The sequence below is a fragment of the Trachemys scripta genome, chromosome 4 (genome assembly GCF_013100865.1).
Source record: "Trachemys scripta elegans isolate TJP31775 chromosome 4, CAS_Tse_1.0, whole genome shotgun sequence".
Lineage (NCBI taxonomy): Eukaryota > Metazoa > Chordata > Testudines > Emydidae > Trachemys > Trachemys scripta.
This window is the reverse complement of record NC_048301.1, coordinates 120,223,335-120,238,231: the sequence shown is the minus strand read 5'-3', so window position 1 is coordinate 120,238,231 and position 14,897 is coordinate 120,223,335. Positions and strand designations below refer to the sequence as shown.

The window sequence follows — 14,897 nt, the reverse complement described above, 5'->3', positions numbered from 1 at the left end:
AACTAACGATGTGATTTTTAACTGATTTTAGTTAATCCGAAGCAAACCAATGTGGACACTCTTATTTCAGATTAAACCAGGTCTATTTCAGTTTAAGTATTGGAGAATTATTCCACCCTAGCTATGCCAGGCAACCCATGTCGGTCCATCTGCAGTGCCATTTGGCAGAACAGTGCCAGTTTATTCTGTGCCCCCAGGAGTGGGCGTTGAAGGCCCTGATAGTTGGCTACAGCGTGTCTTTTAGTTTGCGCTGTGTGAGGAAGCACGGCTGCAGAGGTGCCTGACGCTTTGTGTGGGCATTTGCGGAGCCCTGAGCTGAGGCTCCCATTGTGGTGTTGCTCGGAGAGCGGCAGCCAGTAATTACCGGACAGGACAAGTACAGTGGCATGGATCCAGACACACTTCCTATTCCGCCGTGAGATGGAGGCTTAGCACACCAGCCAGCTAACTCTCTGCTTTTCTCTCCAGCACCTTCATTTATATTTGCATTAGCTGCTCCTCTCCAGAAGCAGCAAGAAATGATTCCGCTGAGGATAATTGTAATTACCTCATTATGTGATCTGCTTCTTTGCTCATGCCTAACAACTGTGTTTTCTATTAGAGTAGCTCTGTCATGCTGCATGACCTATCTGTTAAATTACAATAGGCATCCAAAAGTGACACCATCAGACATTTAAAAAAAATCATCTAATTACACAACATAACAACGGCCGCACTCCCTATCGCTGTCCATAGCCTGGTACATTAGCACTGGCACAAGCCAGTAAATAAAACCTGTTTCTTTCTGTGTATTGCTCTCTGCAATTGGAAGCAGTGTGTAGCACACTCTCTGCTTTCCGCTATTTCTGGTGACAAGCTGTTCCTGGCTGGAGGATTCCAACGCTCATTTTTGTGCACAGAAGCTCTTAGGCTTGGATTTGAGCTATGCACCTGGGCAGGGGAAATGTCTCCTCACGTGCTGCGAGAGAAGGTGCAGCAAGTAAGAGGTTAAAAAAATGCTCTGGGCTGCAGCTTTAAAATGTAACATGGAAGGTATCAAACTGAATTTGGTAGGTGGTTCCTTGTCTGGCACACGCCTTGGCAGCACAGAGCTATCTGATCTCCGAGGCAATCAGACAATCAGACACTGGCTGGATTGCAGGAAGCTGCCCTCTGGCAGTCAAGTCCTAACTCTGAGAAGGGCTCAGCTCCCTGACGTCTCAGGGGCAGTGTGCAGCCAGGCACAGCACAGGAGCACCAGGGGGCAGAGTGGGTGGTGGTGTGCTCCTGGAGATAAATACGTTCTTTCCCTAGTTTGGTTTTCCTAGACAGTCAGCTAGGGGGAGAGTGAAGGATGCAGTTTGGGAGATGAGTGCCACCAAGGAGGACAACCGGTGTCAGAAGGCAGTTCGGATTGTCACCGACCTGTGCCGGAAGAAAAGCCTGCCCAGCCTGGATTTGGACACCTGCAGGGGATTCCTCCTCCTGCCTTCAGACCAGAGCCTGAGTATCTCGGAGCCAGGTACAGTAACCCTTGCCCTGCAGGGCTGAGCTCTTCCCGTAGGTGAGAGAGCTACTGCACACCAAGAGCCAAGGCAGACTGGCATAGGAGGTGACTTCTCCAAAGGGACTGGAGTTGGCACAGATGTGTAGCTAGCAGCACTGATAATCCCCTTGCCAGGAGCTGAGGGGCTGTGTCTCTGTCTCTGTGTATGTGTTGCCATTGACCCCCATCCTGTAGTTCTGCTGTCATGTTCTGTCTGGAAATTCCAAGTAACCTGTTGCAAGTTGGAAGTTCTGAAGCTAGCAGCTGCAAGGACAGCTAGAATGGGAATGGAGAGGGAGGGGATGTTACCAGTGCAAATAACAGAGGGACAATCCTGCTGCAGAGAAGTCTGGTCTGTTAAAGTTTCTGTGAAAGTCCCAGGTTGTACTGACAAGTTAGATACCTGTAGTAAACACAGCAGTGGTTTCAACGACCAGAGTAGCCTGTAGTGTTTGTCCATATCTCTATTTAAGGAGGACAGGAAGGGCTTGAATCGATTTGTTTAACTAATGAGGCGTTTAATAGACTTTTCTGTATGTGTTTGCTAGCAAAAGCAAGTGCAGTTGTAGTTTCACATCTGTCCCCAGTTCTTCCTTGCCAGCCGGCTAACACTAGAGGGACACCCGGGCATTTCAGAGACTAACTGAGTTTTGGACGCTGCAGCAACAAAGGGGTATTTCACCCTTTAAGTGAGGTTAATTTCCTGCATCTCTCTGCCTATCAGCTGGTTATTCCAGGGGCTTCTAGATTAAATGTCTCATTGCAGAGGAATCCTTGCACCCCACCTCCACAGTTGGGGGAGATCAACCAGGCAACCTCTTTTGAGGTTATAACGCCGTATTTTAGCACTATCCTTTTTTGGAATGCGGCAGGTTGCCCACAAAGTGCAGAATCCGTATTCAGCAATATCTGTCAGCTGCTGAGCGTCTTTTAACATCTTTAAAGAGAACGTTCTGCCATCACCAGTACTCAGCCTGCACAGATTGTGTTAGGCAGTTCTCACAGACTTCTTGGGCCAGATTCACTCAGTCCAGCGGCGTGATCCCTGGGAGGGGTAAGTATTTTGCTATATTGTTTCTTGTTCTTTTAAACAATTCATCTTATTTAAAAGCATCACTATTGTTATTATTTAACACTTACATGGTGGTGGTGCCTGGGCCCCCATTGTGTCCCAGAGCATCCCAAATCCTGCCAGCCTTGCAGGTTGGTCCGGGGGCTGTGCTCAGAACAGGCTGGCAGGGCAGTCATTGTAGCCTTAGTAATGGGGCCTTTGGTGTTCAGCACAACCCGTGCAAGGCGCCAGCGTACAGGGCAGCGGAGAGTCGCGTGCTATCGCCTGTCTCCCGCTTTGTGTGTGTGCACAGTGCATGCCATGTGTAAAAGCTCTACCAGATATCATGTCTGTCTACATCTTTCTGCTGCCCACAGCACTACACTGTTAGCATGCCAGTCGGAACTGACGTCTCTCTTTCACAGCTCCTTATTGGAGTGTCTGTGTATTTGTAGAGCATAGTATTAGGGACTGTGGGCTTAAAACAAGCCCTAGGCTAAACCTGCGCCGAAGGGGTGAAGTGAGTCTGTTAGGAGGTGGACAGGGTAACATTTCCCTGGTTTTGGCCATAAGTGGAATTACTGGAGTCTCACCCAGCCCGTGACACTGGTGGTGTCTCCAAGCAGAGCGGCACTGGGAAGTCCTGGAGAATGCTATTCCCACAAGCATTTCCACACCCAGGAGCCCAGGTTCAGAGACTGTTAGCGTGCGGACAGTTCTCTAACCCCACCTGGCACTTGGGACCCTTTGAGATTAGCCCAGCATTAATTTTCTCAGTTTGAGCTGCAGACTCTGGGGACTGGGACTGGTCTCTGCCAAGAGAGGGCCTGTATCCCCCTGCCGGAGCAGGGCAGCATGGAGCTAATGGGTTCTTCTGCCCGAGGCAAGATAACACATCTGTGTCCCCAGGGCAGTGCAATGAGTGGGCTTAGGGCTCTCAGACCTTGCTCTCAACAGTAGGAGATGCTGGGGTGGGGGTGTACAGAAGAGGGGAACCCTGCAGAGCCTGCAGGAGGATGGTGTCACCACCTTCCACTCAGCTGCTCCTGCTTCCCACTGCAGCCAGCACGCTCCCCATGTGCATAGGAGCAGTTTGTGCTGGCTCTGTGCCCTGCACTGGGCTGATCCTATCTGTGCGTGTTAAGCAAGGCAGCCGTGCTGCATTGGAGTTTCTATCCATTATGTATGTGTGTGTGTCTGTCTGTCTGTCGGTCTACCTACTGCTGTTTTGGGCTATGTACCTGTATGTTAATTCGAGTCACTAATGTTACAGTGGCACATAGCTACCCGGTGTTTATCCATCAGCCATTTAAAACCCCATTAGCCCCCCCACACACAGGGAGAACTGCAGGCAGTTTTTCCTTGCCGTGGCCTGTCCCATTTTAACCGTTCGCAGCATTATACCCCTTTGAGGGTTCAAAACTCTGTCTGATAATCACTGCAGTGTTCCTAGCTCAGAGTGGAGCTACATCCTGTATGTGAACCTGGCTATGGGAGAGGATCATGCTGAGCAGATGGAAACATGAGCAGAGGGCATGTTAATAGCTGCTTCCCCTGCCTCTGCTCGCAGGTCCCTGCGTGGAGCAAGCCAGGGCCATGTGTATGCCTACAGAGCACTCAGCACACTGATCAGTGCCCAGCTGAGCTGGTAGTGCTAATTCTAGAATGTCTGACTGCAGAACTTCTCCAGCCCAGCAAATGAGCATATTTGCATATTGACCTGAGTACAAGCAGCTGCAATCTGTCTGGGGCCTTCACTTTCATAAGAAACTTCTCCCAACTACTATTATTTATGATTTGTGGTATGCCTCAGTGCCTCTCTGAACAGTCTTAGCCTGCCTGCTACACGTTTTGAGTTAGAGACCTATGCTAAGCAAATCTGTTGGCAGCCTCCTGGAATATTGGGCTCAGATCTGGTCACGTCTCCTGCATGAGGATGGAGCACAAGGCGAAAGGGTCCAGAGGTGGGCAATGAAAATGTTGTGTGCAGGGAGAGTGTTGTATGAGGACAGGCTGAAGGAAGAGACTCTGCAGGTCAGAAGGAAGATGAATGGGGGGGCCATTAGTGAGGTGTTTACACTAAGGAATGGTGTAGAGCAGGTAAACTGGGCCCTTCTCTTTACTCTCTCTCATTATGCGAGAACAAGGAACACCCAATGAAAAGAGAACATTTGGTGGAAGGACGTATGTTTTTACACAATGTTTAACATTCTCCTGTGGAACTCCCCACTGCAAGGTGTCAATGAAGCCAAGGGCTTGGGAAGATTAAAAATAGATTAGACATTTATATGGATAATGAGAAGATCCAGTTCCATTAGACAGCATCAAATGTTTATAGGGGATATTAACCTTCCTGATTCGAGGCATAAACCAGTCACTAACTGACGGGGGGGTTAGGGACATGCTGCCGCATAATGGGCTATTCCATTAGCGGTGCTGGATGCTGTTGGAGGGAGGATACTGAGCTAACCAGATGCCCGGTTGGACTTCTGGGTTCTAGATGCTCTTATTTACATGTTGCACTTGGAACACACAGACCCTCTCCGGTGTACGTCTAGTTAACTCGGGTATTTAGCCCATTACTGACTTGGACGGTAGTTCTGCTTATTCTGCACCACATAGGGTCATTTATCAATCCAGCACAGAACAGACAGAGCCAGCCAATCTTGTGTGAAAAGTCGGATCCAAGCCCCAAGCAAAAGCCTGCAGATTGTATGGTAAAGACGATAAAGCCTTGAGTATAATTATAACGGTTGGTGCAGTAAAGGGAAGGCAGCAGCTTCAGGACTTTTCTTTTGCGTTACCTGTTGTCACCGAGACAAGACTGACTCTTTCTCTAATCACATTATCTCTGGAGCCATTTCTCTATCAGAGTTCGATAGTTTGGGTCAATCAGTTAACCAAGGAATAAATCAAGCAGTGTTTGCAGTTTCTGTATCTGTTTATCTATCAGACTTTGATTTGCTAAGTGCCCATCACCGATGTTTAGGTGCAGTTTGCACCTTTTGTGTAGACTCGAGAAAGAAAACGGAACTAACGCTACAAGGCTAGGAGCCATGGCTGTTCTGCATGGCTGCTCCTGCTTGTCACCAGGCCTGTAGGAAAGAGTGGATTTGGGGATGGGCTTTCATAAGCCAATGGAGAGCAGTGTGTGCTGGGCAAAACTGCAGGTACACAGCAAATGGCCAGCCTATACTAACCCTGTTCAACGGCTGCTGGTCGCCCTGGTCAGTGTCTAAAACTGTGAAGGCATAAACCTTTGCCAAACCGTTCGTGAGCTGGAATAAAATCGAGGATAAGCTGAGCAGGTTTTTATGCAGGGATCCTTTGCTAAAGTGCTGTGGGGGGTGTGCAAAAGGTGCTACAGTATATAAAAGCAGATGCTGTTCCATTGTATGCACTTAGGGTTATATATCAGCTATTTCTCCCCTAGTCAAAGTGCACGGGTAAATGCCGCTGCAGCGCGTTCCCAGTCCATTCTGCAGTGTTGTTTACACACCAAAGGCGTGCTGCCGGCTGCTGCTGGCTAATACTGCAAACAGATCATTAAGTCAGCTAGAAAAATCAAGGATCTGAATGGGAATTTAGCAGGGGAGAGCATCACTTTGCTTTGCCTGCCTCAAATCCCCCCTGCAGCTCCATCTGGAAATCCCGCTTCCCTTCAAGTCTGAAGCTGTTGTGCAGTGGTGCTGTGAGCTGTTAAATAGCTCATCTTGCTCCACCCCAGGGGCAGCTGCATTTAATGCTGGCAGAAGTGAACTCTGAAATATCAGTTCATCTTTATCATGGCACTTGGATACCCCGGTAATAGGCACCTTAGCTGATGGATAGATGGGTTACCTATCTCACTGTGGCAGTGGGAGGCTCAAAGTTAGCAGAGCACTTTGAGATACTGGGGAACAGGCCCCAGAGAAGTGCAGAATATCAATTGTTTGTTTGTATGGCTCTGGAGTCGGGATTGATGCCCGTTGTGCTGGGTGCTGGACAGGCGTGCAGTGAGAGAGTCCCTGCACTGAGGAGCATACGGGCTGAGAATTGTGCCCTCTCCGCAAGACTGCAAGTGACAATGTTTAATAGAAACAGAGGAGCAAATGCAGTGTGACAGTGTTTTACTTCTGCCCATCGTCACAGTGGCTGAGCTGGGGATCTGGGAAGCCATAGCAGGTCTGCCAGCTAAGACAGCAACCCTCCAGGCTCTGCCATACCAATGTCTGAAGTGCCCTTTATTATTATTGTCGTTTATATTATTGTCGTGCCTCTCCAGAGCTGGCTGGAGGAGAGCTAAGTCCGGGGTGCATTTCTCATCAGGTGAGGGGTTGTAGGCTAAAGCTTCCTCATGCCTGCCATGGAGTGCAGCTTTCCATGGGGAAGGGTGTCTCATTCCTAACCCGCTTCCCCTGTGCCGCAGCGAAATGGACTGTCCAGCCGGGAGAAAGGGAGGGTTCTAGGGTGGCTTTGCTGCAGGTGGGTGTGCCTTATATTGTAGAAATACAATGCCCCGCCTTCCTTTGGGCTGGTGTCTCGCAGTGACGTGAGCGCGGACCAATCAGCACACACTCCCACTGTGACATCGCTCCCTGAAGTGCCCACCTGCAGGGGGCCATGCACACAAGCAGGATGGCCCTGGGGTGAGGCGGGTTTGGAGGCTGTTCTGTGGACACCTATGTCAATACAGTATCTCACACCCAGGCTGCTCCCATCTGCAGCTCCAACATGCTGCTAGTCAGATTCCCCGTGACATGGCTGGCGTGAAGTGTGACATGCCGCTGGCCACACGTGCAAATCCCATCACGGGAGAGCAGATGTGCCATGCAGCAGGCAGGCCACGTAGCTCTCGACAAAGCCTGTCAGAGGCCAGCTGAATTGCAGCCAGGCATGAGCGTGTGGGACTGGGGGTACATTTCACCCAGGGGGGCACTTGCCTCCCCCCCCAAGCTTCCTCCGGGAACTGCTCTGCCAGGGTTTGTCTGCAGGGGACGTGCACCCCTGGTTTGCCTGGCCTTTACGCGCCCTCCCGTGCTTTGTGTGACAGAGCCCAGGGGCCGGCCGGCCTCCTCACTGTGTCCCTCCAGCTTTATGCTGCTTTCATGCCATTCACCCCAGGGAGTGACACAGCTCTGCTGGCATTAGATTGGAGAAATGCAGCTGGGACTGGGCCCCAGGTTTTTTACCTAGAGGGCATGCTGTGAGCCCCCTGGGGTCCCACTGCTGGGGACGGGGGCATGCATGGGGGTGCACGTAGTTCGTGATGCTGTGGCTCCGTTGTGTAGCCTGATCCCATGACATGTTTGGGGTGTGTTGGCTTGTGTCAAGAGCAGGCAGTGTTGGGTGCTGTTACATTCAATTGAAATCCCCCTCTGTAAGCTACACCCTCTGTTTGCCTTTCACAGTGTCACAACCAGAGCTGTAAAAGACCTGCCTGTGCCACGCCAGTGCCACCCACCCCCTGCCCCACCCCAGACAGCTGGGATCGCTCAGTCGCCTGCTTTCTTGCCAGTAAAAGCAGCTGTGTGCTGGTGTCTGATGCATTTGGTGCAGCAGCTCCCACAGCAGCCTGGGGACACTGGTTGGTTAGAATACCAGCTGCTGACTGTAGATTGCGTACCTGCACCGAGGCAGCTAACGAGCCCCTCCTGGGGGGTTGGTGTGTGCAGAAATGGCCCTGCCACAATGCAGTCTGAGCAGTGCTCCGGAATTGGTCTGTGGACAGTCAGGGTCCCTTGCCCTCCCATTGCTCTCAGCAGCTAAGCAAGCTGCTCTTGGACTGAGAGGTAGATTCTGTGCTCACAATAAATGTTTATTGATTTATGGTTTATTACTACATCCCTTTTTGCAAGCTAGAGCATCACATGGTGCTGTAGTTGCGACAATGAACCAGTAGTGGGCCTGATCCTGTGTGGTGCTGCGCACCTGCAGTTCAGCATCTTTCAGGAGCTCTGCAGTGCCCTGAGGTGCTGCCCCTTAGTGGCACAGACTCAGGTTGTAAAATCCCGGCTGTTATATCTGTCTGTCTCTCAGTCACTGTGGACAATACCACTATCCTGCCTGGCGTTCAGGCCTGTAACCTGGGCAGCATCTTCAACTCAGACCTCTCTGGATCTTCACCTCCAGGTTAGGTCTAAATCTTGCCGATTCTTGCTGCATAGACACAGCTTTTCCTAGCCAGAACTCTTGTCCATCATCTTGCATCTTGAGTACTGCAACGTCCTCGTCTCTGGCCTTGACAAATGGGCTCAGACACCTTTCCTAACCATCAGAATGCTGCTGCAAAGGCCATTTTCCTAGCCTGTCACTTTGGCTACATCACCCCACTCTTGTTATCCCTCCACTGACTCCTCCTTCTCTGTCACATCACTGCTGTCTTCCCTTGCGAGGTTTTTCACTGCCTATTCCCACCCTACTGATCTCTCCAGACCTGGGCTCCCACCGCCTACAAGCCCATGCTGGCAGCCTCCGTCACCCACCTGTTCAATAACATTAAAGTAAGCATCTTTGTGCTTTCTCCCATGCTGTCCCCCACGGGCTCCCGTAAACACCTGCAACACTAAGGAATTCCTTCAAAGTACCCCTTAAAACTCTTTTTGCAGTGACTCACTGATACCACTGCCCGTCATGCTGACTAATACTGTGTCCCTAATCCCTTGTGCTCCCCCATCAGTCTGTGGCTTGTTTGATACTTAGATTGTTTTGTTCAGTGTTTGTACAGCGCTGAGCACAACCGGGGCCTGCTTCATAGCTGGGCTTCAGGACACCACAGTAACACAAATAATAACAACAACTCTACTTCTCTGTCAGCATTTCTCAAGGACCAGGGCTCTGGTACTCAGACGGGAGTTGGTACATGACTGAGAATCACAGTGAGCTCTCTCCAAAAGAAACCCCAACTCCTTCCTTTAGGGAATCTCTCCTGTCTGGTGCCTGGAGGCAGCAGGTCTGGCCTGAGGGAAGAGCGGAATTCAGCTAGTAATCTGACCAATGTGTTTGGAATTCCCCAGTCTGTGAAGTTGGTGGGTGCAGACTTGGGGTCTTTTTGCTTGGTGGCCCACTCTGGAGGTACCACTGGCTTTATTGCCTGGAGACATAAAATTCCTTCTGTCAAATGAGCAGAAGCCCTTGGGGGAGAAGAGCAGAGGAATCGGTATAGTTAGAGTTGAAAGCGCAAAGTGAAATCCAATGATGGATCACACACACACACACCCAGCAATGGCCAAAGACAAATGTCATGGAGCTGTGGGGGAGCCCCAAGTGCCCAGGTTCTGGGCCACTGCTTAGAGATACTGCAGCATTGTGTGACATCTGAGAGACTGGGCAAAAGCCAGTGTGTGAAAGTGTGTGTGTGTGTGTGGGGGGGGTGGTCAGTAGAGTCTTGAGAAACAGGAATCTGCAGTGGCAGGTTCTCAGTTCGTTTAACTGAACCGTCCATTAGAAGGAAAAGATCTAGTTAGGTCACAGTCATCCTACCTCTCCCAGGGGCCAGTGCAGGATTCGGAGTCCTCATTGTCAGCTTCACAACATGTTATTTTTCTGTGGCACGAAAATGAGCTCCTCTGGCTGCCCGCAGACAAGTTTCCTTCAGAGTCTGACAGAAATCCGCTGGTCTGCAGAATTAGGTTGCCCCTCGGGGCTGAATTGTGTTACTGACTCACTCCTAATGTCCTGGGGGAGCAAGGCCCAGAGGCCTGGGGCATTCTGGCAGCAGGGCCGCCCCCTGGAAGGCAGGGTCACCAATAAGTCCTGGGCAGGCAATCTGAATGGATGTGGTGGGTCAGAAGGGGTGTGAGAGACAAGCAAGATATTGAGAGCGTGAGTCCAAGGCGGGATGAGAATTATAAAATGGATCCAATACTGGATAGAGACCCAGTGGAATAAAATGGGAAATAGGTACTATGCTAGTGTCTTAGAGGCTGGCAGAAGGGTGTTCATGTGGGAAAAACATTGTCTGGTGGTTAGAGAGCTGAGACTCCTGGGTTCTGTGTCAGGCTCTGAGAGGGAATCTGGTGATATGGTTAGAGAAACTGGCTGGGAGCCAGGATTCTGGGCTCTGGTCCCAACCGTGGCTCTGAGGCAGGGCGTGACCCTGTGTAAACCAATTAGCTGCTCTTTTACCTCAGTTTACCCATATGTTAAATGCATCCCTGCCTCATGGGGACGCACTGCAGCTTAAGGACTGAATGATTGCAAGGTACTGTTGAGATGTTCCCAGTAAGTCCCCACCACAGGTGCTGGGCGCTAGTCTCAGTAAAGCACATGGAACCTGCCTCAAAACTCACTTCTTCCATGCACCCACTCCTGCTGACTCACTGCCGTTAAAACGCTTCCCCGCCCCCTGGGATACCAACGTGGAGAGAGAAGGAAGGAAATGGCGGGCTTGGCAAAGCGTAAAAACAAGGAAAACAGAAGGCCCTAGGCTAAGCTCCCAGTTCCTGGCACACGTCGTCTGTCCGTATAGGCCTGGTCCTGTTTACCTGTAGCCCTGTGTGTAGTCCTGGGGGTGCCCCGTGCAAGCTCCGGGGGCAGGCAGCGGGCCCTGGACAGTGGAGAACACCCTGTTGGCACTTAACAAACACTCATAAACAGTAACTATTCTAAACACCCGCACGTGAATGTCTCTGCTCTGTGGCTGGTCCCTGCATACAGACATGCGGGTGCTTCTTCATGCGCTACAGCTCTCCGCATTGCATAGACGTTGCTGGGCACGGACGTTGCTTGGGGTTTTTCTATGGAAAATTTGCCTCTGAAATTTGTTGGGAAAAAATTCCGCTTGAGATGGCGCATGTAGCAGGGAGACCTGACGGAAAAGCTGCATAGAATTGTGGCGTCACTCCTTGCTGACGCTGTGCAGCTACAAGCAGAGCTCTGAACGTGCAGGTGTGTGAATTACATTAGTGCACTGGGCATAATGGATTCATTCGAACCATCGTTAAAAATGTATTTTAAACAAAGACCTTAATACAGTAGCATGCCGTGCCATGCGAGTCCTAATCCTCCAAAGCAAAGATATTCCTTGCTTACACTTCTACCGCCAGCGGCCACGCAGGTGAGGAGGAGCATGTAGGGGCAAAGAGCAGACAGGGGAGACACAGGGACAGACACCTACTTTATCTACACATTGTGTAACACACTTGTAAGAATGTATGTTGCATTCCCCTTTAGTGGCTGGTCCACATATAGAATAAGAGCCTACTGCTAGCTGATGGAGTTCTTCCTTTAGTTCAAATAATAGAGGGCTCTCTTTTGATGTTGAAGGTTCCAGGTTCAAATATAGGGTGTATTACATTTGCAGGTTACATCTTTAATCAAACGATATTAAAAGAATATTCAACCTACAAAACCAGAGACATGCAGATAGAGACAATACATGGATCATCTATTCACACGTGAATGTTTGTATTTGTGTGTGTACCTATATATGTAGCTGTATTTGTGTAGTGTGTTTGCACATGTAAAGAACATGCACACACAGAGCCTTGTGGCGTGCGTGTGTTGGTAGCATCCCTCGGCACAGATGTGGGTTTAGGTTTAGCTGATTGTTGTTGGTTGAATCATTCCTGAAGCCGTACAGTGCGGCTGATCATGTTTGTAGACTTTTTTGTGTACCTCGGAGCCTATTCCAGTGCAGCTGCAGTAGCCTCATACATAGTCAGGAATCAGAATCTAAAACTCCATAGAAACAGCCAGCCAGATCTCTGCCAGTGTTAATTGTGTGTGTGGAGTGGGCTGCGGAAGGTGGCTAGGAATTGGGCTCAGGAACAGAAGCCTGGTTGGTAAGTCCACACTTCCAAAGTTGCTTTCTTAATTTTGGTTGCCTTTCTAAATGTAATGCTAACCCTTCCTCTGCATTAGCACAGTTTGCCTCAGTGGTTTTGTTTGAAACATTTTCTTGTGCTTTCAGATATTTTGCCTAGATTGTGTTGAGACCAAGCATGTGCTTTTAACTACTTCAGATCAGAGCAAACCCTTTCTATCCTCTTCTCTGTTGTTGGGCAAAATGAAACTGGGAAGCGAGTGATTTTCTATTTGCAGATGTTTGTTGCTGCTTGACATCTTTTGCTTGTTAAACTAGTCTCAGTGTAGTGTATGCCGTACTTTCATGCCGGCTATGCACACATTCCAACATGTGTGTATGTATCAATGAGAGATACAGAAACATCAACAAAACCAGCCCTGGATCTCATTGCCTGACACAATTCTTCATTTCACTTTATAGCGTAACCCCTGCTTGCTTTTTTATCCCTGCTCATTTTCTCACTGTTCACATATTCGGTGGAATTTCATCTTTTCCCTGAGAAACCCTTATTTTCGTCTTACATTCCTTGTCCAGTTTGATATTTTCCCTCTTCCTTCTTGTCAGAGGCAATGACTGGTGCTCTTTCTACCTGGGAATTGTGTAAACACAAGACTTGTCTGCCATAGATGTCATCATTTCACTTTGATGAACTCACTAATCTAATAGTCACTACTAATGAATAGCAGTTGTTCGGGGGAGATAGGAATCCTCTCGGCACCATGCAGTGTCTTTAATTAGACTTACACATTGCAAAATGGCATCCGAGTGGGGCTGAGGAGGGGGGAGATTTGGAGCTGTTGTGAATGAAATTCTAGACAGGGGATGCAAAGACGAAGTTACTCTCTGGGGAGTGCTAAGCATTTGGAAGCTGTGGATGCTAATTAGGGCCACCTTGAAATTTAGTTCAATTTGTTATGGTACAGTATGCTAGTGTTTGACAACATCTGAGGAAACTGTGCAGCAAAGACTGCAGGCAGGCTGCCAGGAACTCAGTTCTTTACATACCCACCGGAAACATCATTAGGACAGAAAATCCAGGTCCTGTCTGAATAGTAATTGCATAGAAATTCCAGTGTCCGGATGCCTCCTGTACTGTAAATCATCGTTCTGATGTTCCATCCATGTTTGCAGCTGATGCAAGGAAATGTATTTACTATTGAAACACAGTCTTAGGTCAACACCTCCAAACCCCACTTGAATGCACCTTTCTGTGTGCAGTGTAGTTTGTCTGTCGGCCGTGGGCAAGCATCTGCCCGAGAATCATCTGGCCGAAGTGCTGAATCTGGTCTCTGGTTAAAAGGTTTATTTTGCTGGGAGGTTACGGTGCCTGGCACAGAGCCACACAGCTCATTAGAAAAGGCAAAGGAAGCTTGGCATCTGCCTATAAATCTCCAGGATCAGACGGTCCTGCCTGCATGAGCTGCTGCTGTGTAGTACATCTAGGGGTTAAAGAGCTCTGCCTTTGCTACAAGCTAATAAAAACAACAGCAGCCTCTAACAATAGGAGCCAGCGGTGCAGAGCAGGAGTGGAGAGTTCTCAATCCCTCAGCTGAGCCTGAAGTCCGCTCTTGAGCCTTTCTACCAGAGATGGTTTCCGTAATTGCTGCATTACCAGGCCGGGCGATGCCGGGTGTCCGGACCAGGGAGCTGGGGCCAAGAGAAGCACTGACCCTTGCACAGAGCTCGGCTGGGGTATCCTTCCCTGCAGCCTGCAAAGAGGCTTTGTCAGTCACGTGCTGGGGGGAGTCTTAGTGTAACCCACACACCTCCTGGGTGGGGTTTTTCTGTCCCATCTAGTGGCACCAAGACCACTTAGAGAGAGAGAAAATGAGTCTGCTACAGCCTTCGCTAAGAGCTAGTTGGCTTTTAACTCATGCTGTAGAGGCTCATGCACTAAGCTCCAGCGGTCCCTGGTTCAGTCCCGTCAGCTGACGACCGGGGTCTCTATTGGCGTTACATTAGCACACCGCCACAGCTAGTGCCGTTGGGAAGTCATGTCTGATCATCGAAAGTGGGACTTCAGTGGTGACCTAAACCCACCTGGAGCCAAACTGCCCCCCTCCTGGATCTCCCACACCAGGGGAGGCACTGAGACCAGAAACAGCCACTTGTCCTTTGGAGCTGTGCCAAGAGAGGGCGCCCTCAGCACGTAGTTCCAGCCTTGCCCCGGCACGGAGGGGAGGTTTGAGCAGGCTGCCTCTCGGCTCGGCAGCGGGGCGGAACAATTCTGGTGACATGTATTGCTGTCCCAATGTGCTGTTCTATCCAAGCCAGAGCATTTAGCAGAGCGGCAGCGGTTTTGAACTAGCTTGCAATGGGAAGATTTCTGAGGTCCTGGGCTCTGCTCACTTCTGGAGAGAGAGAGAGCCAGAGAACAACTCTGCTTCACACAAACTTGTGAGGTTTTGAAATCTCTTTCCATTCCAATGTGGAACAAAAGCAAAACCTTTTGAGTATTTTTGCAGAACGGGCACTTTTGGATCCACACGGTCAGATCGATCTATCTATCTATCGAGATCCGGCTCTACACAGTC

The 14,897-nt window shown here is 49.8% G+C and overlaps 1 protein-coding gene across 2 annotated transcripts in view; it reads left to right on the top strand.

Moving 5' to 3' along the window:
* The first annotated feature begins 853 nt into the window (after positions 1-853).
* Positions 854-14,897, top strand: part of SYT6 (synaptotagmin 6) — an 89,310-nt gene continuing 75,266 nt past the window's right edge. Inside the window, exon 1 of one of the 2 annotated variants that reach the window (XM_034770637.1) lies at positions 854-1,501. The gene's annotated coding sequence lies outside the window, so the exon portion shown is untranslated. Of the gene's footprint in view, positions 1,502-11,985; positions 12,341-14,897 lie in introns of those variants that run through there. The other variant, XM_034770636.1, reaches the window with a different exon arrangement.